The 27,114-nt window shown below is 34.8% G+C and overlaps 1 pseudogene; it reads left to right on the top strand.

Annotated features, from left to right (window-relative positions):
- Positions 1 to 1,949: 1,949 nt before the first annotated feature.
- On the top strand, positions 1,950 to 20,869 carry LOC125660153 (putative adhesion G protein-coupled receptor E4P; annotated as a pseudogene).
- The last annotated feature ends 6,245 nt before the right edge of the window (positions 20,870 to 27,114 follow it).

Genomic DNA, 27,114 nt, shown 5'->3' with positions numbered 1-27,114 from the left:
AAATGAATACAACTTTTGAATTACAGTCTCTTTTTCTTTCAGATTCACTGAAAGGGTTTAGAAGAACATGAAAGGAAGAATGTTAAAACCAACTTTGAGCGCTATCTGTTTCCTGTTTACTATATGTCAAACATTTGAATTGAATATCTCTCGGTTGATGAGCATTTACATTGAAGCCTGTGGAGAAGAGCACATGTGTTTGGATTGGCCGGGTCTAACTTATCATGAACCTCATTCGATACATTCTCGTTGTCCACCATGTTCCTGTGAAGAATCTTGCGTAAATGACCAGAATTGTTGTCCTGACAAATTCTTTCAAAGACATTTTGCCATACTAGATAATCCTCACTTTTATGTAGCAACAAGGGTAGACGAAAGTTTAGGGTATATCGTGGAAAAATATGAAATTGTACCAAATTGTCCTACGCATGCGACAGAGAACGAGAAAAAGAACTGTGAAACCCTTTCTGGGGATTTCAAAAATATATATCCTGTTACCTCACTTGTTAGTAATTATTCTTACCGTAACATTGCCTGCGCAATTTGTTATGGAGAAACTCACTCCAATTTCGTAACCTGGGACTTATCTATCAGAGAAACAATCGTTGATTTTGTAAATTTTATTGAGACCCCCGAACAACTATTGCACCTGGCAAAAAAATTCAAATTGAATGTAGCATTTTCTCCACCATCACATGTCAGTCACATTGTTCGATCTATTTATCTAAACCCAAAACAGAATTTAGAGGAAGCATGTACAGATGATTCAGATTTGAGTTTTGCCTGCTCATCATCGTATGTTCATCAATTCAAACTTCACAAGAATATATTCTGCTATATGTGCAAGGTTAGAAAAACTAAGAGAGCTGGACCTAGGATAGACACCTGCTTGTCAAAAGACAATGAAACCACCCAAAAATGTCAAACAACTCCCATTTCAAGCTTAACTTATCCCTACAAAAATTTCTACTGTTTCCAATGCAACGTCCCTGTGTTGTTCAGTGCAACTGGAAGTGAAAAACGATATAACGGGACAGGTCTACGTTATGCTTTTGCTGATTTTTCTGCAATTCTACTCGAAGGTTATTATAAAGACCATGAGAGAAAGACAAGGTTTAGCATACATTTTTTTAACATTTCAATTGATCTGAATTTTATTATTGAAATGATCAATGAAACCAAATTCCATGATAAAAATACTGAAGGATCTGTAAATGGAAAGTTTAAAAGTTTTGAAATTAGCAACATGGAACAAGTCTTAACGACAGAAATTAACCCCTATCGTTTATGTAAGCGGAATTTCTTCCGGGACAAAAGCCGAAACTTTACGAGTGACGGACGTTGCGACTGTTCATATTCTTGTTTGTTTCTTGGAAAGTGCACTTGTTGTGTCGACACAGCATTGATACATCCGGTGGAATGCATTGATCCATTCAAGTTTTACCTGTCTTCTACGAAACTGTTGAAGTATGGGATTCTAGTTGTTTCCAGGTGCTACAAAAATAATCAGGATCTGAAATCTACCATCGAAGATAACAAAATCATCCAACTCTGCGAAAAAGGGTCTCATGAATTTGACATCCCAATATTGTCCAGGAACGTAACATACAAAAATATTTTCTGTTTTCTCTGTAATACTGATTTCACGACTGAAAATTATTATCTTGCTAACAATCCCTATAAAATAGTTGATTTCAAATTGTTATGTGACTCCCAATTCAGTTTTGTATACTCGATGAATTTCAGTCAACTCACACAACAGATTAAGTCTGAAAAATGTTACATTTTGTACAATACTGAGCAACTTGTCACATGTGACCGTCAGTATAAAACTTTAGTATCGAAGTGCCCAAAGTTGGAACAAGACCATGATTCCCAAGACTATGTTGTAAAGTGGCTGTGTGAAAATACCAGTAACCAATCGTTCATTTCTGTTGGCGGATATAAAAATGAATTTTGTCAAGTGTGCAATTCAAAGGAAACAGGTGACGCAAAAGAATGCCATCAGCCAAACCTTTGCTTCTCCCTACGGAACGTAAGAAACCAACTTATCAAGCCCTACAGAAACGCACAATGTTCCCATTGTGAGGGATATAAAACATCTGAAAATTATACACTACCCTCCGCTGACGATTGCAAACCAAAATATGGAGATAGGTTTTATACTCCTGCTCAATTAAAGAGGGATTTATTTTTTTCGATCAAAATCGAAGGGAAGATTTTTGGAAGACAAACACAGGTAAGATAAATGGGTTTGTATCATATGTATTTTTATAATTTCATACCTATATATAGTAGAGCTGATTTACGGTATAGATACAATGCCAATCCGCATCATTTATAAAGGTTTTGCACTCATGTTCATTTCATTTTTAATTGGGGGAGGGGGTATTCAAAATAGTATAGCTATCTTTCTTCTTTAATGGTTTCCTAATTAATACAAATATCAGATGTTATCAATCAGTCTTTCTCTTTCTCTCTCGACTCCTCTTTGTCTTCAATAGTCCCTATTTACTTCCTTGAATAAGACAATATATTACAAACAACTAGGCGAAGGACAAGGAATGAAAAATGTCAAAATCAAAAACCACAGAAGACATGCAGTTTGGTTTACCATTTAAGGAAATATATTAAAAAGAGGATTCGGAAAATCAATAAAAAAAACCATGAACATGTCGGTTTTCCGCTGTCATTTACAAATACTCATTTTAAAAATCATAATTATTTTCGTGACTTATAAATTACTATATTATTTGGAATTGTTTTTAAAGAATCTCTGCGAAAGGAGTGATTTGTCTCTTACAATACACAACTCCTTGTTCTTCATTACGCCGACTGTAGTGCATGCATAAGAAAAATATAAAAACATTATAAATGTTTCATTGTATTGCAGATTAAGAATCGCACCTGTTATCCCGGGAGAATTTTGGTTGGAGGAAGATGTACACCACTAATACGTTATCCAAAACATATCAGTTATTCAATATTCATTCACAGTCAGCTGCAGGTCTCCTCAGTAACGAATGACACTCATAAGATTCTAATGTTAGTAAAAGATATAGTGGGTAAACAATTACATAAACATTTAACCATTCCCGGAAGGATTGTTTTCTACCAATTTCATTTTCTACCTGAATCTCCAGTTATAACTGCATTCAAACATGGGTTCTTTCATAGAACCTTCCAAGTGACTCTGCATTTTTGTCTTTATTATGCTGAACAGTTTGATAGGGAAAGGGTAGAAAGAGATCTTTTAGATTTACCACGAAATTTATCCATGAACATTGACATGGACACAGACGATCATATTTCGATAAACTTAAAACATATCCGACATTCTGATATCAACAGGATACTCACATCACAGAATCATCTACTACTCGATGAATATGCATCATTTCTAAATTATATAAAACTTGTTACCAATCGTCCATCAAATTCTGTTTACGTAACTAAGTTACTGGTGTGTCGTCAAAAGACATTTTCATCCGATGAAGTAGAAATCGACAACAAGAATTTTCGTCTTGTTGTAAAGAAGACCAATGAGACCTTTTACATAGGAAACTTTGTTTTAGATTTCAGCAATAACTATCGAGTTTGTGCCAAAATCAATAAAAGCTATATGGCATCATTTGCTTATATCAAACATTTGGAAACCTTGACAACCATTCTGAACATTCTCAGTATAGTATCTTTGACAACACTTCTAGTTTTCTACGCAGTAGTTCCTGAACTGCGTACACTTCCGGGGATCAATATCATGAACACATCATTCTCTTTACTGTGTATGCAGCTTACATATATAGTAGCCAATTCTCTCCACACATCAACTCTCTCCTGTAAGTTAGCAGGCGTAATACTGCATTATTTCTGGCTTTCTCTGTGTTGTTGTCTTTTCGTCTGTTCCCTACACATGTTTCACATGTTCAGTCGTAACGAGGTTCAGAGACAGATATCTAGTCAGCAGATCAGAACCACTTTAATTCGCCGTCTTTCCTTCTCTTACATAACACCTCTTCTTGTTGTCGGGGCTAATATCACCATTACATTTCTTATAAAAGGAAACATTGGCTATGGTACATTTTTATGTTTCGTTGATAACAAAATTCAAAATATCGTGACGTTTATCGTTCCTTTAATTGTGACGTGTGTTATGAATATGGTCCTGTTTATTCTTACCGTGATTAATATCAATTTTGACAGAAACATTTCCAAATCCACGAAAGATCAATCTGAACTTCTGATTTTCATTAAACTTTTCAGTCTGACGGGAGCTATTTGGATACTTCAGGTGTTGGATGGTCTCTTTGATATTTCAATTTTCTCATTTATAGTAACAGCCCTGACTTCTTCACAAGGTATTTTCATGTTCCTGAGTGTCTTAAGCTCGTCAAAGATACTGAATTACTTTAAATCTTTTTCTAAAAAAATTAAAGAACAGCCCATTGATAATGAGAAGACAGACAATATCTGCACTACATCTATCTCGTAAAGTGTTTTGGTTCCATTCCGTTTTCTGAAGAATATGTGATTTGTTTATTGACAAGTTTATGGCATTTTCTAGTCACATCTCTTGGCCAGTTTATGGTTAAGTATAGTTTTCATTACATTAAGTGTAGTTATCTCTGTACTTTTTTATATATTATTTACATTGGACAGTTGTACTGTATGTTAGTTTCCTACTACACTGTTCACTGATTTCTATTGCTGGCATTTTAATAAATGCTCTTCAACAACCAACAAAATTTGAAATAGACTTATCCTTTGCCAAAACCAAATCAGAACAGACTTTGGTAGAAAGATTTCATTAACAAATGTAAATATCACAGTTTGTGTTGTAATTGTCTGAAATGACGGTATAAATGGAGTAATTGGAAGTACTTGTAATTGTTATGATGTAGATAAAAACGATTTATCATATTTGTTGAGTGTTTTCAATTCAAAACAACATTAAAACATGCAATAGAAATATTTGGAGGCGAGTATTTTACTATTTAAGAGAGAATCACAAAGATAACGAACAGTGATTAATCTCATAACTCCTATAAGCAATACAAAATAGACAGTTGGGCAAACACGGACCCCTGGATATACCAGAGGTTAAATCAGGTGCCTAGAAGGAGCATGCATCCCCTGTCGACCGTTCACACCCGCCGCGAGGCCCATATCTTGATCAGGTACACGTAGTCATCCGCAGAGAAAATCAGTGCACCAAGATTGATATGAGACACGTCAGACAGCGATTGATCCAATGATAGATTGTGTTACCAAACTAGGTCGTTATAGGTCGTAACGACCATAGAATTTGCGAAATGCTGACTTTAAACGAGACTTTTGAAACTCCTGCACCATCAACTTGTTTGTCAGTAGCCTGTATCGATTTAATAACTGACCATACGCAGAACAAGCTCTTGCGTATAGAATCAGTTGAGAGATATAAGAACCAGTGATAATTGAGTATTGCTACATAAACATGGGAAGTTGGTGATGGAGAAGCTGAAATTATCCCGTTTGTCTTAAAGTTGAGTTGTTAGTTTGCCGTAAATATCTACTTTTGATCAAATATTTAAGTATAAAGAAGTAGTAGTGGTATTTGAGTCCACAGGGAGATACCGAAGGGACATATGAACGAAAATTGTTATTGTTAATGAGAAATGTTACACCAGAGAAATTTAATGTACATGAAAAGTGGAGGATGAAAGGTGAAGATAACGAACATTGATCAATCTCATAAATCCCATACGCAATGTGCAAAATTGATAGTTGGGCAAACATGGACCCCTGGACACACCAGAAGTGGGATCAGGTGCCTAGGAGGAGTAAGCATCACTGTCGACCGGTCACATCCGATACGTACAGCAAAATTTTGAAATTGAAAATTATCAGATTTACTTTATTTTGTCAAAAAATATAGTTTTAGAAGAAGGTAATTTGAAAGAAATTGAGAACCCCTGTTGGACTCAAACCTGCGATCTACAATTCATTAGTCGGTATGCTTACCTACTGAGTTACTCGACTAGGTATTTGAATTGAAAAGGAAAAGTCAAATATTGCTGATAATGATTTAAAGGATAATCAGCCATTATGATGATGTAGCTTACATCCTTAATAGATAATGCGTCGTCGATATACCTAAACCTAAAGTTTTTCAATGAGTTCTGCTTCATAAGAATATATAGACAAGTCAACTGACAAAGGAGCACAATCTGTGCCCATGGGACATGCAACAGACTGTTGAAAGACCTGATCGCCAAGGACTACAATGATATTGCCAATGACGAACTCCAGCATACCTTTTATTTTAACTATCTGTGTGGGGAATTAGAGTGGTGTTTAACAAAGTTATTTATTGGACGACTGATCACTAGATATGAATATTTCCGTTTTCCATTGTTATTAAAAAAAAGTAACTGTTTATGATGTCAAAAAGTCTAGTCTTTAATTTATCGTGAGGAATGGTCATTTAAAGTGTTGAAAAGTGATAAATTTTGATGTTGTTGATTTGAGAAAAGTCTTGCGATTTCAAATTTACTAAAAGTTCTTAAGAATATTTTAGAATTCACATTTGATTTACACCATTTTGGTATATGTAGTAGCACAGTACGTTTGAAGTTTCTCCTTCACATCTGTAAATATTTTTGCGACGAGCAAAGATGGAGGTTTCATAGAACATTAACTGGATCCAGCAATGTGTCATTGTTTGTATAGGGATTTAAGAAGTTAAGGAACCCAGTGTAGGTACGGTAATTCATATTCATCCAACCCATTGACTGAGATATTAAGATCAATTCTATGTAAAAAAAAAAATTAAAAAAAATTAAAGAGAGCAGATAGGGTCTGGCCACTCAAGGTGACAGCTTTCTTTGATTTTCACAGTATTAACTTTACTTGCACTATGAAAGGTGAAGAAACGAACAGTAATCAATTTCATAACTATCTTGCATAATATCAACCCCATCACCAAATTTCTACTCTCCGTTGCCATGGAAACCGACAACACTCTATGATAACTAATTGAACTGCAAAATTCAGCCCATTGTATCCATGTTTTGAACTTGTGGTATTAAAACATTAAAATTAAAAACAAATTCTCTCCATAAAACTTGATTTCTCATAAAATTGCCTCCTTCTTTATGATATCTGTATCCATCCATGGAAAAGATTGTGTTACTGACCTCTATACCAATGTATTATAATTTGGCACTTTGCCAAAATGAAATTTTTTGCTAGTTTTCATTGATGGTGAAAAGTAATGCAAATGGGGATTTTCGAGTGCTTCCGTTCCGTTCATATTTTGTGTTTTAGAATCTACTTAAGTCACGTGATTTGACGTTTTTTAAGAAATGCTTTCTTCCGGTTTAGCTAACAATCAGACGATTTCGTTTATTTATTATACTTACTGGTTTTGATATCGAATTTAAGAACCAGTGTGATTAGTGTGTGGATTTATGTGTAACCGAGCAGCAAGGAAAGTCTTTATTAGGTTTCATGTTGTTTATTTTTGTAGAAATGTACAAGGATAAGGATAAGGCATTGACCTATAAGCAAACCAAATAACAATGGTATTAGACAAAAAGTACAAGTACATAATTTAGATAAACTGTTGACAATAAGTTACCAATAATACAGCATACATCTATAATAGAAAAATATGTTCTGTAAGAAATTGACCTTTTAACTTACAAACAAATTCTGAAAATATACTTAGACAACTTTAACTGCAAAAATACAATAAAATATAAACGTTGCAATTAAGAATAAAAGTCATATACATAAATATTGTAGTAAAGTAAAACCTAAGTAAATATGATTCTTACGTACCACAAGATGCACCTGATGAAAGTTGGACAGCTAGATCTTTGAAGTAAAATGTAAACTGTTCTGATTTACTCAGTTTGAACGGTAACTTATATAGTTAAAGGTGAATCATTACTATTGGGTAATACTTAATGACGAATGAAATTTAGCGTTACAAAAATATCAACTCAATCCGATGCGCAGTAGAAGTCCTACTCAATCCAAAATTTACTAAACTTTTCAAAAATATAATCAAACGAAAAATGAATAAATACATAAGAAATAATTAGAATAGATTTGTACTACTACATATGAAAGAGAGAGAGAAAGGCACTTAACATCGTTTTCAGAGGCGGGGGAGGGGGAGGGGTAGCCGGAGAAGATCTCTTCACATTATAAAATTCTTGACAAGAATAAATAAATATATCAAAACAAACAATACCTAATATGTTCTTTTGACGGCTATTCAACATGTTTTCATGTTCCAAATAAATGGAGGAGGATTAATAGTGAAATACAACTCATTATAGTTTATATCTCATTATTTTTATTTTAACACCTTTCAAATTCAAAGGGGTAAGTTGGTAGTAGCGTATCGATTATTTTGCCTCAGAAATTTTTCCCAAATTCACTTCATAACTTCGAAATTCGTTGCATTCGTACCATTCACATCCGTCGCCATAAAAAGTCGGGGAACCGGGAGGTTGCGTCACGAAATATATCTTTATTTCATTTTGTATGCATAAATAATAGAAAAAATGATGGTTGTTAAAATGGCTACCATCCCCCTCCCTGATTATACGTGCATGTCTCTTAAGTACCAATATTTCCATTATCGGATTTGCAATGCCTAAGTCGCCGTTCATTCCAACACTGCCAAATGTGTGTAAAGATAATTAATGACGTAATAACTTTCAATAGCTGCTATGTCTTGATTTCTTCACCACATCTTTACTGATGATTCCCAACAATTCAATAATTTTTCTTTATCGATCGGCAATTGACTTTCAAGAGCTTGAGATAAAAAAAATGTTGTATATGAGAGGTGAAGATAACGAACAGTGATTAATCTCATAACACCTATAAGCACTACAAAATAGATTGTTGGGCACACACGAATTCCTGGACACACCAGAGGTGGGATCAGGTGCCTAGGAGGAGTAAGCATCCCCTGTCGAACGGTCACAACCGCTGCTAGATCTATATCTTGATCAGGTAAGTGGAGTAATCCGTAGTCAAAATCAGTGTGCCAAGAACGGCCTAACAATTGATATGAAACACTTCAGATAGTATTTGACCCAATGAGAGGTTCTATTGACGACCTACATCGTTATAACGACAACAGAATTTGCAAAATGCTGACTTTAAGCGGGACTGTTGGAACCCCTGTACTATCAACTTGTTTGTCAGTAGCCTGTTTCGATTTAAAAACTGACCATCAGCAGAACCAATTCTTGCGTATCGAATCAGTTCCTCGTGCATAGCTCTCATCCTTAGACAAATTTGTCTCCACGTTTTGGCACTCTGTTTTTCCATAAAATAGCTCTAGCAAGTTTATCATTATTTCAGATTTCAAACATTTCGGTTGAGCATCACTGAAGAGACATTATTTGTCAAAATGCGCATCTGGTGCATCAAAATTGGTACCGTATAAGTTTTACCTTATGACCCCTGGGTCGAGGCTTCTGCTGGTGGACTATTAGTCTCCGAGGGTCTCTACAGCCCAGTAGCTAAATACTTCGTTACTAGCTTGAAAATACGGATGTATATTTAATTGCTGTGGAAACATTTAGAAATTCATTTCAAAATTAAGGATTATCTCCCTTATGCATAGCTCTTATCCTTAGACGAATTTAACTCCACATTTTGGCACTTTGTTTTCCCAAAAATAACTCTAGCAAGTTTATCGTTATTTCGGATTTTTCGGTTGGGCATCACTGAGGACACATTATTTGTCGAAATGCGCATCTGGTGCATCAAAATTGGTACCGTATAAGTTTTACATTAAGAGATATAAACACCATATGCAAGTGATAATGGAATATAGCTACATAAATATGGGACGTTGACGATGGAGAAGCTGAAATCATCCCGTCTGTCATAAAGTTGAGTTGTTAGTTTGCCGTTTACATTTACTTTCAATAAAATATCTAAGAATTACAAACATTTATATACGAATTTAAATATTGAGTTGAAAATATTTTTCACTTGTACAGTGTCACCTCATCTATCCTCTTCATGTCCACTGGCTCAGAAGGCCCTCCTTGAACGTTTAATGCCTTTATTCTTGTCTTGATAAACTTATATCCCCAAGAAAATTCAACTCCAAAGGAGTAGAGATGAAGGAAAATACGGTGTAAATTCTTTTTAAGGATTAGATTTCGTTTGCCCGGGAAAGTATTATCTGTTTAGAGTTTTTTCTCCTGAGGTCGTTTTTCAACGGGGTCACTATTTCATGTTACACCGGCATTTATTACAGTTTGAATATGTAGTACCTTTCAGGAAATAAAATTGAAATGGAGACTTTCCGTATTAGAATCTTAAAAACGTGAAGTATTCACATTCCAATAAAAAGCTTCGCCTTTAAAGAAACTAATGTAGAAAAAACATAGAAATGTATTGCAAGCATATTTGATGTTTTAAATCATGTCAAAAATTTAGCTAGTGCTGTATATATCTTGTAATGATTTTATTTTGAAAATGTGTTTTCAAATACTATACTATCTAATATTTAGATCATGTGCAAATTAAAATCCCACTTCCATCTTCTCGTGGTGTGAAGTTGGAAAAATACTAAAGAAAATGCTAGATATGTATGTAAATAAAAAGTGACGAAAATGAAAAGAAAAAGTACAGAAGCCCAGAAGGTTCATTCGAGATTCGAAATTCAAAATACGAGATTCGAAATTCAAAATACGAGATTCGAATTTCGAAATTCAAAATCCAAATTAACCAATCAAAATGTAGGCCACAACAGATTAAAAGTTAGAGGGTACATGCATATAGAATTAAAATATGACAAAAAGCTTATTCTTCTAATATGTTTACCAAACAACGAAACATTTCTTCTAAAACTATAAATGTTTTGATGTATGCTTAGCATGCAGCATGCAGACAGGCCCATAGAAAGCGCGAAGGGAAGGGGACAGAAAACTTGTTCCAGCTCCCACATATTAATTCTGCATTGTATGTGATAACCAGGTCAAATAATGACGAATACACATCATAATATACCTGAAAGTGAAGTCGTATATGAAGCCTATTAACCGATGATACCCCTCCAACAATTGATTCTAGTTTGATTTTTTTTTTCAGTTATCTATATACAGGTATAAACAATGAAGGAAATTCGAACCATGAATATAAATTTACCTCGGATCTAAGTTGTATCTTTTTACATTTTTTTAGGATCCAGGAAGATTAAATACGTGCGTGATAACGACAGAATACTAATCTTACACAGATTTTAAAAATGATCTTACCCATTGATTCTTATTAGCTTATGTCAGCCTACTTACCACAGGAACCGGTAATTTTGTCTGTAATATAATAATAGTAGGGGTCTATACTATATCACCTCCTAATATTTATTAGGGGGTGATATAGTATAGAACCCTACTATTACTATTACAAACAAAATTACCGGTTCCTGAGATTATACATACATGAACATAGAACATACAATGTCATGTACATTATGAATCAATGGGATAAGCTATTTTTTCTAAAACGTGGATAAATTAGTGTTCTATGGTAGCTTCCTGAAACATAAAAATATATTCATATATATATATAAAGAGACAACATAGATGGGAGAGAGAGAAAAATATTCCTGGTTCGAATTTCATCCATTATTTACACCCAGGCGCATATAAAAAAAAAATGAACGGGTGAGGAAGATATTTGTACAGGCATCTGAAGTACACTATTATCAATAACCCCCACCCCCTTCTGATTTTTTTCTGCGGCGATAAATTCTCCGAAATGTGTGGATTCCTTGTCTATCCCATCCCTATTTCGATTCATCTGTAATGCCAATCGCTAGAGCTTACAAAAAGCGTGAAACGATTATATAAATCGAAATTGGGATAGGATAGACAAGGAATACAAACATTTCGGAGAAATTATCGCAGCAAAAAAATCAGAAAAGGGGGGATGGGTGTTGGTGATAGTGCCGATACTTCAAGTGCCTGTAGATATTTTGTCAAACACTAAAATGGGTGGTTTGTTCCCAGTTAGTTTCCCCTCCCCTCCTCCTTTTTGAAATTGCCGGCCGGCTACGGGTCTGGTTAAACACTCGATAATCAATATCGGTAATTGTAATTTTTCCTTCATACATGTAGTCCACAGGTGCTTGGGTTCACTCCCCCCCCCCCCCCTCGAATAAGCTACATGAGTTGAGTTATATGTATGTTTGTTGAACATTTCTTTAATGGATATAAGCAATGTCTTGCATATCTCAAAAGTCCAAAATAAACCCTTTTTATAAATATCCTCACTGGGTATTCAGGGTATTCAATAAAAAGACTTATATTAAGTTATTTTGGAATTTTGGCGTAGGCAACACATTGTGACATGCATCAGAGAAATTTTCAACAAAAATAATTAAATCAACTCATGTAGGGTATTCGGGGGGGGGGGGTATGGGGGCTGAACCCATGCACCTGTGTCATTGTTAACTCAAACATCCGTATAGTTATCTTCATGAAAAATAAATGATAGGAATATGATCTGATCATATATGATCATTCAAGCAGAGAAAAATGGTAAGCGGGTAAACCTATAGATTAATCTAAAATCAGAATCCATTGCTACGGGGTGTCATCAGTTAATATGATTCATATACCCTTCGATTCCATTTCAATTAAAGTGTACTATTTGAGGTGTATGCGACCTGGTTCCGATTTATAATGTCAAAATATTGCCAATGATATGAATCAGTGGGATAAGATACTTTTTAAAACGTGGATAGATCAGTATTCTGTCGTAATGACACATGTAGTTAAGCTTCCTGGAACCTAAAAGAAAGTAGAAAGATATAGATCGGAGAGAAATATTTATTCATGGTTCGAATTTCCTCTATTGTTTATATATGATAGATAAGTACTGGACTCTAACGCCAACAGCTACAGGCCTGTCTGCATGCTAAGCATACATCATATACTATTTATAGTTTTAAAAGAAATGTTTCGTTGTTTGGTAAACATATTAGAAGAATAAGCTTTCTGTCATATTTCAAGTTTATATGCATGTACCCTCTACCCTTTCATCTATTGTGACCTACATTTTGATTGGTTAATTTGGATTTTGAATTTCGAAATTCGAATCTCGTATTCTGAATTTCGAATCTCGTATTTTGAATTTCGAATCTCGAATGAGCCTTCTGGGCTTTCGTAAAAAAGTGTCTGAAATGCTGACAATAATGCTGAAAATGAAATACAGCATGAAAATATACGCCACTCTTTTCCGCGACGACTCCCTTTCATTTTTGCGGATTAGCATATTTGTGTCTCAACACCATTGCACCCACATCTAAGTCGGTGTTTAAAAAGCAATTCTTAATTCTTGTCATTTTCGAGGATTAACACCTTTGTATATCAGATACATACTCCACACTTTGGTGTCATATCGTGTAGATCTTTCAGTTCTTAATTCTGGTAAATTTAGTGGATTAATTCGGATCTCGCATTAAAACCGAGTCCAAATTGTGAACAAGATAATTTGAACACATCTCGATATCATAAACATGCACATGTATCCGATATCTTTCGTTACAAAGTGTCACGAAGGATTACAAAACGCAAATATTTAACGATTCACAAACCCTTTTCGATCATTGTCCACTTCCGTAACGATAGTAAATGTCCAAGGGTCAAGATATGATGTAAGTGAATTGATTTCATTCAGTACAATATATTATATCATATTGTCAAACTGTTGTCCGCATACAATTTCTTAACTATAGTCTGTAACCTTTTTTCCAGAAAATATTTGAACTGATAACGTGGCCATTTTGGGGATTTGCAAAAAATACATTTTTGCATTCTGAAATGTTATGTAAATGATGATATGCACTTAACTTTTGCATATACATGTAAATGATGTTTGTAGTTACATGCCTCTGGATATGTAGACGTCACCAGCTTTATGTAAAGTGCCACAAATAAGCCATAGTTTAAACTTGGATTAATGGCGATGTATCAAAAGTTCTTTATTGTATAATTCCTAACATGAGACCATAGTTAGAACAGTGTGTCCAAGGTACAACACTCATTTGGTCCCACAAGGAAGAATGCCTTAAAAGATCGTGAGTTTTAGCATACACTGCGTTATATTTTTTCCATTTCCAACATGCGATGACCTGAGGACCAGAGAGGTTCCACATTTACAAACTATTGCGTTTAGCCTTTCAATGCCTATATGGTGTATTTCAATCTTCCTCGGATCTGTCGCAGTTATTATTCGACTATTCGAATTACGTATATTTTGATTTCCTTCATTTTTTAGGAAATGACATATATATTTGCATATACATGTATTTATATCGTTATCCCCATATCCCTTGACAAAAGGAGAAAATAGGCGTTTATAAAAAAAAAATAGTTAAATTATGAAAGGTGAAGATAACGAAGAGTGATCAATCTCATAACTCCTGCTACTTAACGACGTAAACAAGCCAAAATGGCAGACGATGGTAATACGAATCTTACAGAGCCGGTATTTGATATTTTGGTATACTATATTTTATTGCATTAAAAACAAAATGTTTTACTGTACATAAACTATGATGTCCCCATTCACAAAATATGTTTGCTTCATGCATCAATGACGGGTTTGATATTGAACAGTTAAATGCATGCTGATATTACACACTTTCACCTTAGATGTCAATATTGATGAATTTTCGTCAATTTTGAAGTATTTTGGGTGAAAAGGGATATCATTTAACCACTAAATACTTTAGCTATATAATAAAAGGTTTATTATACTCGTTGACTCGCAAGCTCATGCATTTTCACAGCCAACTCGTGCCAATATTCACCAATATAAGTTCAATAACCCTATAAAATGTTTATAAAATATATTTTCTTTTCTAAATTATAGATTAAATCATAGAAACTTCAAAACTCCTAAAAAGTCAATAATCTTAACAACAATGGAATGTTCTCAAAATATTTTGACTCCGTCAAAACACATTGTACTTCAGTGGTGTATGTTCCTGACTTTCTGTAATTGTTTATCCTATTTTCTCTCATGTATAATCTTAAATTCTAAACCATTACTTATTCTTATCTTTAAATAGTTTTTTCACGTGTTTAAAGTATTTTCATATGACGCGTTATTCAATAATTGTCTGAAGTCCTGGAATCCTCGGTCACTAATTCTCAAACTAATAGAATGTTGGACTTATCAAAAAGCTATCTAAAGTAGACTCGATCAGAATATAGCACCTGTGGACATCCGCGTTAGAATAGGTCCTCAGTACCCCTTACTCGTCGTAAGAGACAACTAAATGGGGCGGTACTTCGGATGATACCTCAAATACCGTGGCTCGGTGTCACAGCAGAGGTGTGGCGCGACAAAGATTCCTCCCTGCTTGAAAGCCGTAAGCGCCGAGCATAGGCCTAAATTCTACAGCCCTTCACTGGCAATGGTGGCGTCTTCATTTGAGTAAAACAATCTAGAGTGGGATCTTAAACAATATTCAACCAACAGAGTATAGGGAGGATGTAAAACTCAAAGCGAATATGCAAGATTAGCTAGAAGCATTTCAACTAATTGCAGCAAGTTCGTTAGAGGGTGAACTTTATAAGCATCAAATGAGGCCAAAAAACAGCATGGATTAAAACAATGCATAAAGTGAAACGGAATTTGACTCCAAACTATCATAAAGATAGTGCTGAAAATACAACACAAGAAACACTCTAAATTGCAATTACCTAAATGTACATCTTTTAAAAAAAAACCTTCTTGTGTTACAATGGAGGACATGTTGTAAATGATCATACACAACTTCGGCACAATCTAAGCAAACATTTCTTCCATTGTAACATCATCGATACTCCTTTCTGTACTTGTGAAAAAAATGAAGATCGGCTCCTTAAAATACAAACAATTATTGCCATTTCTAATTGTTTATTTTTATCTATTCAATTCGTAGATTGATTGATTGATTGATTGCTATTTTCTGGCATACTGAATAATTTTTCAATTATCTGGTGGCGCCCAGTTTTTATTGGTGGAAAAGAGAATCCAAATACAAGGTACCCGGGAAGAGACCACCAACCTCCCGCAAGTAAACTGGGAAACTTTCGCACTCAACGGCGTGAGCTAATTCGTCGAAACAATTGCAAGTTAAAATGTGATTAATGTGACATTATAGTAAAACCAAACTGTCGGTAAACGATCGATGTACACATCTACAAAGCTTTCTCAACAACGTGAAAGGTGAAGATTGGCTCCACTTGTTTCGCACGCTGTTTTTCACTATATTTAGATCGAAAACTTCATAGTTATTTCGGATTTCAAACATTTCGGTTGAGCATCACTGAAGAGACATTATTTGTCGAAATGCGCATCTGGTGCATCAAAATTGGTACCGTATAAGTTTTACATAACGAACAGAGATCAATCTCATAACGTCTATGAGCAATACAAAATAGAGAGTTGGGCAAACACGGACCCCTGGATATACCAGAGGTGGGATCAGGTACCTAGGAGAAGTAAGCAACCCCTGTCAACCGGTCACAACAGCCGTGAACCCTATCTCTTGATCGGTTAAATGGAGGTACCTGTAGTCAAAATCAGTGTGCCAAGAACGGCCTAACAATCGGTATGAAAAACGTCAGGCATAATTTGACCCAATGATAGGTTGTATTGGCAAACTAGATCGTTGTGACGACCATATAATTTGTGAAATGCTGACTTTAAACGAGACTGTTGGAACCTCTGCACCATCAACTTGTTTGTCAGTAGCCTGCTTCGATTCAAAGACTGACCATAAGCAGAACAAGCTATTGTGTATCGAATCATTTGAGAGATATAAACACCATATGCAGGTGATAATGAAATATTGGTACATAAATATGGAAAGTTGACGTTGTCCCAAACGCAATGACTCCTTTTTGGAAAACGGAACAATTTTCATTCATATTTCAATTCTATATGGTATAGATATTTGACATTTATAAACGATGCTGATTTCCCCCTTATTTTTTTGACAGTACATATATATATGATCTCTAGAGTGATAATTAAGGACCTGTTTGGTAAAGAATTAAGTGTACAAAGGAATGATTTCAGCTTCTCCATCGTCAACGTCCCAACTAGGACGGACTCTTAGATTCAAGGCTGGCAGAGAAGCCGCAACTTCAAAGGCGATTTTAACTGCGGATAACTCCGTTTACCTGATCAGGATATGGGGTTCACGGCGGGTGTGACCGGTCAACAGGGGATGCTTATTCCTCCTAGCCACCTGATCCCACCTCTGGTGTGTCCAGGGGTCCGTGTTTGCCCAACTATCTATTTTGTATTGCTTGTAGGAGTTATGAGATTGATCACTGTTCGTTATCTTCACCTTGCACGATAAAGAATCATCACTGCTCGAAATTTATAACCTAAAACTAATGACGTCTCTACACGAGTGAAAAAAAATCTTGAATTGGATGTAAAACAACAAGATTGCTACACGCAGTCATATGTCTCCCACTCCGCAAAAGAGTTGAAGCACAGAAGTCCCATAACTCCTCTACCATTAGATTTGTAGAATCAAAACTGCGATGGAATATGATCAATATATATTGTGACTAAAAATCCAAGAATTGAACAAAATCTGTTGAGCGGTCTCTGGGGAGTTACGTCCACAAAGTGTTCCTATAGTCTAGCATGTACAAATTCAACAAACTCCCATAACTCTTGTAAAATTTGTTAAAATGGCGGCGCAGTATGGCGCAATATAATCAAATACATATGGTGACTATCAATCCTGCAAAATTTGAACAAAATCCGTTCAGCAGTTTTGGAGGAGTTGCGTCCACAATGTCAAGTGGGACGGACAGATGGAAGTACAGATATCGGTATTTATATGTCCCATTCCACGTTAGGGGACAACAAACAAAAAAACAAATGACAGAAAAACCGTCATTATACAAATTATGAAAAAATGATAAGAATCGTTATACATTGTCCATATATATTGATTTTTATCTTATAGAATGGAAACTGTTGTATCCTACCTTCTTTCTCCTTCATCTATTTTACTTCAAAATTAACTTTCACATGTTCCATACATTTATGAATATCGGTATTACAAGACATTGATAAACTATGATGGGTACTTTTGAAAATGCAGCTTATTTAAAATAAAAAGTTGGGTATTTACCGGTAAATCAAGCTAATGGGTATGATATGTACATATGTTTGTAAAACAACCCACAAAATAAACACTTGTAGCCACATGCATCTAGGTATGCCTACACTATTTCATTCATATCGACATTTATGTGCAAGTCGGGTCCAAGTAAAGTCGTTTCTATGAATTAGTGAAGATAACGAACAGTGATCAATCTCATAAATTATATAAAGAATACAAAATTAAGAGAAGGGCAATCAAAGATTCTTAAACATACCATATACCGGGCTTGACCTTGTTCGATCGATTTCTTTGATGAGGGAATTTTTTATTCTTTACTTTTTGTTTGTTATTGGTGGAGGATATTTTGCTTTGTTTTTTTCTTCGATTTTTATCAATTTTCAGGGTTGGTTTTATTTTGGTGGGCTTTTTATGGTTTTGAGACTATTTCATTTATCATTTCATACACTAAGAACCATGACAATTACACTATGAAAGCGAAATTGAGTAGAAATTTTTTTTCATACCAATATTGTTTCAAATTATTCAGAGCACAAACCCTTATTATACGCTGAAGCGTATAAAACATAAAGTAATATTGTCACATAAAACCAATATTCACGCTCAACCATAAACAAGGAAAGTCTTACTTTATATGATGCATTTTAATTTCTCATATGCATAGAAACACTTGTAGGCTGAACGAACTCAAATTTGATGTTCAAATGTATACAACTTTTGAATTGCAATCTACTTTTCTTTCAGATTCACTGAAAGGGTTTAGAAGAACATAAAAGGAAGAATGTTAAAAACAACTTTGAGCACCATCTGTTTCCTGTTTACTATATGTCAAACATTTGAATTGAATTTCTCTCGGTTGATGAGCACTTACATTGAAGCCTGTGGAGAAGAGCACATGTGCTTGGATTGGCCAGGTCTAACTTACTATAAACCTGATCCGATATACTCTCGTTGTCCGCCATGTTCCTGTGAAGAATCTTGCGTAAACGACCAGAATTGTTGTCCTGACAAATTCTTTCAAAGACATTTTGCCATACTAGATAATCCTCACTTTTATGTAGCAACAAGGGTAGACGAAAGTTTAGGGTATATCGTGGAAAAATATGAAATCGTAGAAAATTGTCCTACGTATGCGACCGAGAACGAGAAAAAGAACTGTGAAACCCTTTCTGGTGATTTCGAACATATATATCCTGTTACCTCACTTGTTAGTAATTATTCTTACCGTAACACTGCCTGTGCAATTTGTTATGGGGAAATTGATTTAAATCTTGTAACCTGGGACTTATCTATCAGAGGAACAATCGTTAATTTTGTAAATTTTATTGAGACCCCCCAACAACTGTTGCACCTGGCAAAAACATTCAAATTGAATATTGTATTTTCTCCACCATCATATGTCAATCACATTGTTCGATCTATTTATCTAAACCCAAAAGAGAATTTAGAGGAAACATGTACAGATGATTCAGATTTGAGTTTTGCCTGCTCATCATCGTATGTTCATCGATTTAGACTTCACAAGAATATATTTTGTTATTTGTGTCAGATCAGAAAAATTAAGAGACCTGCACCTAGGATAGACACCTGCTTGTCAAAAAACAATGAAACCACCCAAAAATGTCAAACAACTCACATTTCAAGCTTAACTTATCCCTACAAAAATTTCTACTGTTTCCAATGCAACGTCCTTGTGTTGTTCAGTACAACTGGAAGTGAAAAACGATATAACGGGAAAGGTCTACGTTATGCAAGTCTTAACGACATAAATTAAACCCTATCGTTTATGTAGACGGAATTTCTTCCGGGACAAAAGCCGAAACTTTACGAGTGTTCATATTCTTTGTTTGTTTCTTGGAAAGTGCACTTGTTGTGTCGACACAGCATAGTATCCTTGACAACGCTTTTAGTTTTCTACGCAGTAATTCCTGGATTGCGCACACTTCCGGGGTCAATATCATGAACACATCATTCTCTTTACTGTGTATGCAGTTTACGTATATAGTAGCCAATTCTCTCCACACATCAACCCTCTCCTGTAAGTTAGCAGGCGTGATACTGCATTATTTCTGGCTTTCTCTGTGTTGTTGTCTTTTCGTCTGTTCCCTACACATGTTTCACAGTTTCAGTCGTTACGAAGTTCTCAGACAGATGACTAGCAAGCAGATCAGAACCACTTTAGTTCACCGTCTTTCCTTCTCTTACATAACACCTCTTCTTGTTGTCGGGGCTAATACCATTATTACATTTGCTATGAAATGAAATATTGGATACGGTACCTTTCTATGTTTCGTTGATAACAAAATTCAAAATATCGTAACGTTTATCGTTCCTTTAATTGTGACGTGTGTTACGAATATGGTCCTGTTTATTCTTACCGTGATTAACATCAATTTTGACAAAAATATTTCCAAATCCAAGCAAGACAAGTCTGAACTTCTGATTTTCATTAAACTTTTCAGTCTGACGGGAACAATTTAGATACTTCAGGTGTTGGATGGTCTCTTGCATATTTCAATTTTCTCATATCTAGTAACAGCCCTCACATCTTCACAAGGTATTTTCATGTTCCTGAGTTTCTCAAGCTCGTCAAAGGTACTTGATTATTTTAAATCTTTCTCTAAAAGAAAAGTCCTTTTTACAGAAGAGCCCATTGATAATGAGAAGACAGCCACTATCTGCACTACAACTACCGCGTAAAGTGTTCCAGTTCTGTTACGTGATGATAACTAATGGAAAGAAAGGCTTTAATTTGTGGAGCCTAATTAAAATATTTTACAAAATTATCCGAAGTGTAATTTCCTATCAAAACTGTCAGTAAAAAAAATGACTCAACATGTTCTTGTTCAATCTACAATCTAGTCAAGTAGAATCATGTCAATATGTACGTACATTTAGTTATTGACAAGTTAGTGGCATTTTCTAGTCACGTCGTTTTGGCCAGTTTATGGGTTACGTATATTCTCATTATATGAGTTGTAGTTATGACACGAAGATTTGTAGGTGTATGTACTTTTTTAATTTATGTTTAACATAGGACAGTCGTACTATATGTTGTTTTCCGAATACACTGTTCAGTGATTTCTATTGTTGGCATTTTAATAAATACTCTTCAACAACATAATTTGAAATACTTATATCCTCGGAGTGGGGCGGAACAAGAAGATGAGTAGACTTTGATATAAAGACTTTATCATAGTGTTGTAATTAGTCTGAGATTACGAAAGAGAATGGCAAACATGGACCCTTTGACTTCTCAAAACTGGGATCAGGTGCCTAGGAGGAGTAAAGATCCCCTGTTGACCGGTCACATCCGCTGTCAGCCCAATTTCTGATGAATAAATGAGGATCACTTTGTTGAGACTTTGTTTTGAAGATTTTATTTTTATTTTACTTTTGTTATTTGCTATTTTCCTGTTACTCTGTTCAGTGATTTCTCTTGTTGGCATTTTAATAATAAATGCTCTTAAATACAATAATTTGAAATCCTTTTATCCTTTGACAAAAACAAAGCAGTGTAGATTTCGATATAAAGACTTTATCATAGTTTGTGTTGTAAATAGTCTGAGATGGCGGTTTAGATGAAGTAATTGCAAGTACTTGTCATTTCTATGATCAAGATAAAAACGATTTATCATATACATGTACTAACAAACAAGTTGATGGTCCAGGGGTTTCAACAGTCTCGATTGAAATCAGCATTTCGGAAATTCTATGGTCGTTATAACGATCTAGTTCGTCAATACAACCTATCATTGAGTCAAATGCTGTCTGACGTGTTTCATACCTATAGTTAAGCCGTTCTTGGCACACTGATTTTGACTGCGGATAACTCCGTTAACCTGGTCAGGATATGGGGCTCACGGCGGGTGTGACCGGTCGACAGGGGATGCTTACTCCTCCTATGTACCTGATCCCACCTCTGGTGTGTCCAGGGGTCCGTGTTTGCCCAACTTTGTGTTTGTATTGCTTATAGGAGTTATGAGATTGATCACTGTTCGTTATCTTCGCCTTTCATACGTGCAATGTTTTCCGTTCAGAACAACATTAAAATATGCAATTGAAATATTTGGAGGGAAGTATCTTTCTAATCAAAAGAGAATCATGAAGTTCTGTTGCGTTTGTAAAAATACAGAGCTGTAATTTTCTATTGTTATCATACAAATCTCTATCTATCTACATGCCATCAGCTATTTCAAAAAGTTCAAATCTTAACTGAAAATGTACATGAAAGCCAAACATAACAAACAGTGATCAATCTCATAACTCCTATAAGCAATACAAAATAGAGAGTTGGGCAAACACGGACCTCTGCATATACCAGAGGTAGGATCAAGCATCCCTTGTCGACTAATCAAACCCGCCTTAAATCATATATTTTGATGAGGAAAACGGAGTCATCTACAGTCAAAATCAGTGTGCAGAGAACGTCCTAACAATCGGTTTGAAACACATCAGACATCATTTGACCCAATGATAGGTTGTATTGGCAAACTAGATCGTTATAACAACATTGGAATTTTCACATTTCTCACTTTAAACGACACTGTTGAAACCTCTGCAACTTGTTTGTCAGTAGACTACCTCGATTTAAAAACTAACCATCCGCAGAACAAGCTCTTGCATATCGAATCATTTGAGAGATAAAAACACCTTATATCCAGTTGATAATAGATTATTGCTTCACAAACATGGAAAATTGACGATGGAGAAGCTCAAATTATCCCATTTGTCATAAATTTAAATTGTTAGTTTGCCGTTAGTATCTACATTTAATAGAATATCTAAGTATGAAGCAGAAGTGGACGATTATGTGGTTAATTTTATTTCGAGTCCATATGGATGCAAGGTGAAGATAACGAACAGTGATCAATCTCATAACTCCTACAAGCAATACAAAATAGATAGTTGGGCAAACACGGACCCCTGGACACACCAGAGGTGGGATCAGGTGCCTAGGAGGAGTAAGCACCCCCAGTTGACCGGTCACATCCGCCGTGATATATCGAATTGGCATATGAACGAAAATTATTATTGTTAATATATAATGCGTCGTCGATAACTCTAAATGTCGAATTTACGAGCACAGCAAAATATTTCTTTCTTTTCATGTTTTTGATTACACTCTGCTTCATAAGGATATAAAAACAAACAGCTAACAAAGGAGAACAATACGTGCCCAAGGGATTCTAACAGACTGTTGGAAGACCTTATCACCAAAGACTACAAAGATATTGTCAATGAAGAACTCCAGCATATTTCTTATCTAAACTTCAAAGTACGTGTGCGTAGAATGAGAGTGGTGTTTAACAAAGTAAGTTTTTGTATGACTGATCACTAGATAGGAATATTTCCGTTTTCCATTTTTCTTCAAGAATCAACTGTCTATGATGTCAAAAAGTCTAGTCTTTAACTTATCGTGAGAAATGGTCGTGTCACGTGTTGAAAAGTGATATGTTTTGATGTTGTTGATGTGAGAAAAGTCTTGCTATTTCAAATTTACTAAAAGTTCTTTAGAAAGTTTTAGATTCACATTTGATTTACACCTTTTCTGGCATATGTATTCGCACAGTAAGTTTGAAGTTCTCCGTCACAGCTGTTAATATTTTCGTGAGGAGCAAAGATAGTGGCTTTGTAGAACATTTACTGGATCCAGCAATGTATCTTTGTAATGGTTTTTATGAAATTTAGGAATCCAGTATAGGTACGATAATTCGTATTCATCCGACCCATTGACCGATATATTAAATGTGTCTTAAACTGAAGCATTGTTTTGAAGAATTTCATCGTTTTAAAGAATAGTTGAAGTGGAATTAATGCCGAGTTCATTTAAAATACAGTTGTAATAATGAGTCTTACAAACAAAGACAATGCTGTTACAATCTTTGTCGGCTGGAACCAAACATATTCCTTATGTAAACTATTTAATTCTTTTATCACTTCTGGCTTTCTAAACACAGAAGGAAAGATGGTACTGTACGTACTTATTTTTTATGTGTCTAATGTGTTTAATGCAGGATTTTTTGTTTTCATTTCTCTTACACTTATAATCCATTCTGAAAATGTTTCAAGTTCTTTTTCTTCATATCTAGCCCATCGTCTGGCATAATCTTTAACATAATTCAAAATAGAGATGAAGTGCTGTCGCCAATTGAAAGACCGAGGTTCTCTATATTTAGGACATTTTAAAATAAGTGGTTGGAGGTCCTCATTTTCAACTATATCAACATCACCAGGATGTAGGAAATACATTGTGTATATTTGCACTAGAAATATGTTGCAATACAGGACTGGTCTCTTTTATGGCAAAGAATGTTGCTTATTATGACGGTATCTATATTTGTTTGTCAGTTTAAACTTTAGGAAATGGCGGCATAGTTCGGAAGGAATATCACCCATGACCCGCGGTGGTTTAAAGAGCCTGTAATTGGCAATATCCATAATCATAGAGGTCAGTATGAACGATGTCCATGACTGCGTTTCCGTCTATGAGTATTCGGAAAGAGTTCCATCACATTCATGTTATTTCCTTGTGGACTAGTCAAATTTTCCACATTGTATACGTTATCATTGCATTCATATGTAAGTGCAGTACCTAGAGTCCTGATCAAGAGATATTCTCGCTGTCGACGAAAAGGGGCACTTAATGTTGGATTTTTTGTGTGATGATAATTTTTTTCTAAAATCCTGACCTTCATAAAGAGGATGGAGTGGTCCGGAGAATTGAAGTGTTTATGAAAATACCACCATTATTGATTTGAAATCTGTTTTCCGATACTCTTTTATTAAGTGAACCATTAGTTTCTTCTATCACTGTTCGTTGTCTTCACCTTACATATAAATTAAGCCAAGTAGGTTACACTTAATAGCGTAGACATCGTTAGAAGATTTACAAGTCAAATAAAAAACATTGGTACAGAAACTACGTCCGGTGAGATTACTACTAAATGAATTTCTAGTGATCAGTATATCACAAGTTTTACAATTTGTTTTCAGAACACACTGTATGTATTTCTGCATTAAAAACAAATTAAATGGAATTCTAGCTCGTTTGTTTTGTAATGAGTTAATATCACACTTTCTTCTTCTGATAAAGGGATGTTGATTGAATTTGAATTTCCTTAAAGATGTTTCGTGTACTTGTTCGTGTGAGTATTTTGTAATAGTATACCTACATATGTACATTTTTCAAAGGTAGTATTTAGAAATTGAAATAGTGTCAATTCATAACATGAGACCAAAGAATATCACATTTGTTGACATATTGTACCAAAATATAATATACCAATGCCGCCACTTCAGCGCTTCTATAATAGTAAGGTGAAGATAACGAAGAGTGATGAATCTCATAACTCCTATAAGCAATACAAAATAGATAGTTGGGCAAACATTGACCTCTGGACAAAAAAAAATCAGAAATGACGGGTAATAGATTAAAAAAAATTAACCAATTCCACTAGGTTTTTAACTTTCAATGCTTTATATCTTACATTTTGATCAAAAGGAATAACGAACGATACTTTGAACGAAATTTATGTATGGTTTTTTGTTTGGTTTTTTTTAAAATAAAATTCAACACATTATTTGATTTGCAAATCAAATAGTATACGTGATGTATAATTTTTAGAACAGTATGTTCTTTCGCCACGGAGCATCGTTACGTCAAAAACACAACGCCACAGCGTCGCATTTCACAGTTTCTCAAAATATTCTCCTCTACATTTCACACACAGCCTGTGGCGCCTTTTAACCTTATTGTCTAGATATCTAGCGAGATCCAACTCTTCCCATTCCAAATGTTCGGTAAGAATTGTGAAGACGATGCCAGAGCTAACAACAAAGGTATCTGGTAATTCCGTGACAGTGACTCAAAATATCTATGAAACGCTCTCATTGTCCATAGCGTTACATATTCTTTTGACAAGTTATTCACAAATGATTCGTTTCTTACTAGGACATTCGTCATCTAATACAGAGTCTACCACAAGAAAATCGTCTATGTCATTTTTACACCAAAGCCGGACAAAACTTTTTATATAGTATCCGCTTCTTCAACCATTTTTACAGTTTCTATTGGACATTTCCGGAGTGTGGCACAAACTTTTATGGCCATTCGCATCGTCGGAAACCCACGGTTGATTATGCTTGGAAAAGAAAATGCTCGATATGTACATAAAAAAGTGACGAAAAGAAAAAGAAAAAGAAAATGTTTGAAAGGCTAAGAATAATACTGGAAATGAATTACAGCGTGAAAAATAGGCCACTCTTTTGTGTCTTAGTCACGGAGTTTACAACTACCAATTCTGAATTCTTTTATTTTCGCAGATTAGCATATTGGTATATTAAAACCATGCTCTACACTTTGGTGTTATATCGTGTAGATATTTCAGTTCTTAATACTTGTAAATTTAGTGGATTAATTTCGATATCGCATTAAAACCGAGTTGAAATTGTGAACAAGATAATTTAACACATCTAGGTATCATATACAAGCACATGTTTAAAGAAATTTTTCGTCAAAAATGTCACGAAGGATTACAAAACGTAAATATTTAACGAATCACAAACTCTTTTCGATCATTGTCCACTTCCGCAACAATAGTAGATGTCGAAGGATGGAGATATGATGTAAGTGAAATGATTTCATTCAGTACAATATATCATATTATGTTGTCAAACTGTTGTTTACATACAATTTCTTAACTATAGTCTGTAACTTTTTTTCAGAAAATATTTGAACTGATAATGTGGCCATTTTTAGAGTTGGCAAAAATACTTTTTTTATTCTGAAATGTTATAAAAATTATATTTTTTGGAATATACATAGGAATGACGCTTGTAGTTACTGTTTAATACCCCTGCATAGAGAGACATCACAAGCTTCATGTGAAGTGCCACAAATAAGCCATAGTTTGAACTTAGATCGATAGCATGACAATGTACAT

This window comes from Ostrea edulis, chromosome 9, assembly GCF_947568905.1.
Source record: "Ostrea edulis chromosome 9, xbOstEdul1.1, whole genome shotgun sequence".
Taxonomy (NCBI): Eukaryota; Metazoa; Mollusca; class Bivalvia; order Ostreida; family Ostreidae; genus Ostrea; species Ostrea edulis.
The sequence above is the reverse complement of the archived record's forward strand: the minus strand, read 5'-3'. Positions and strand labels throughout refer to the sequence as shown.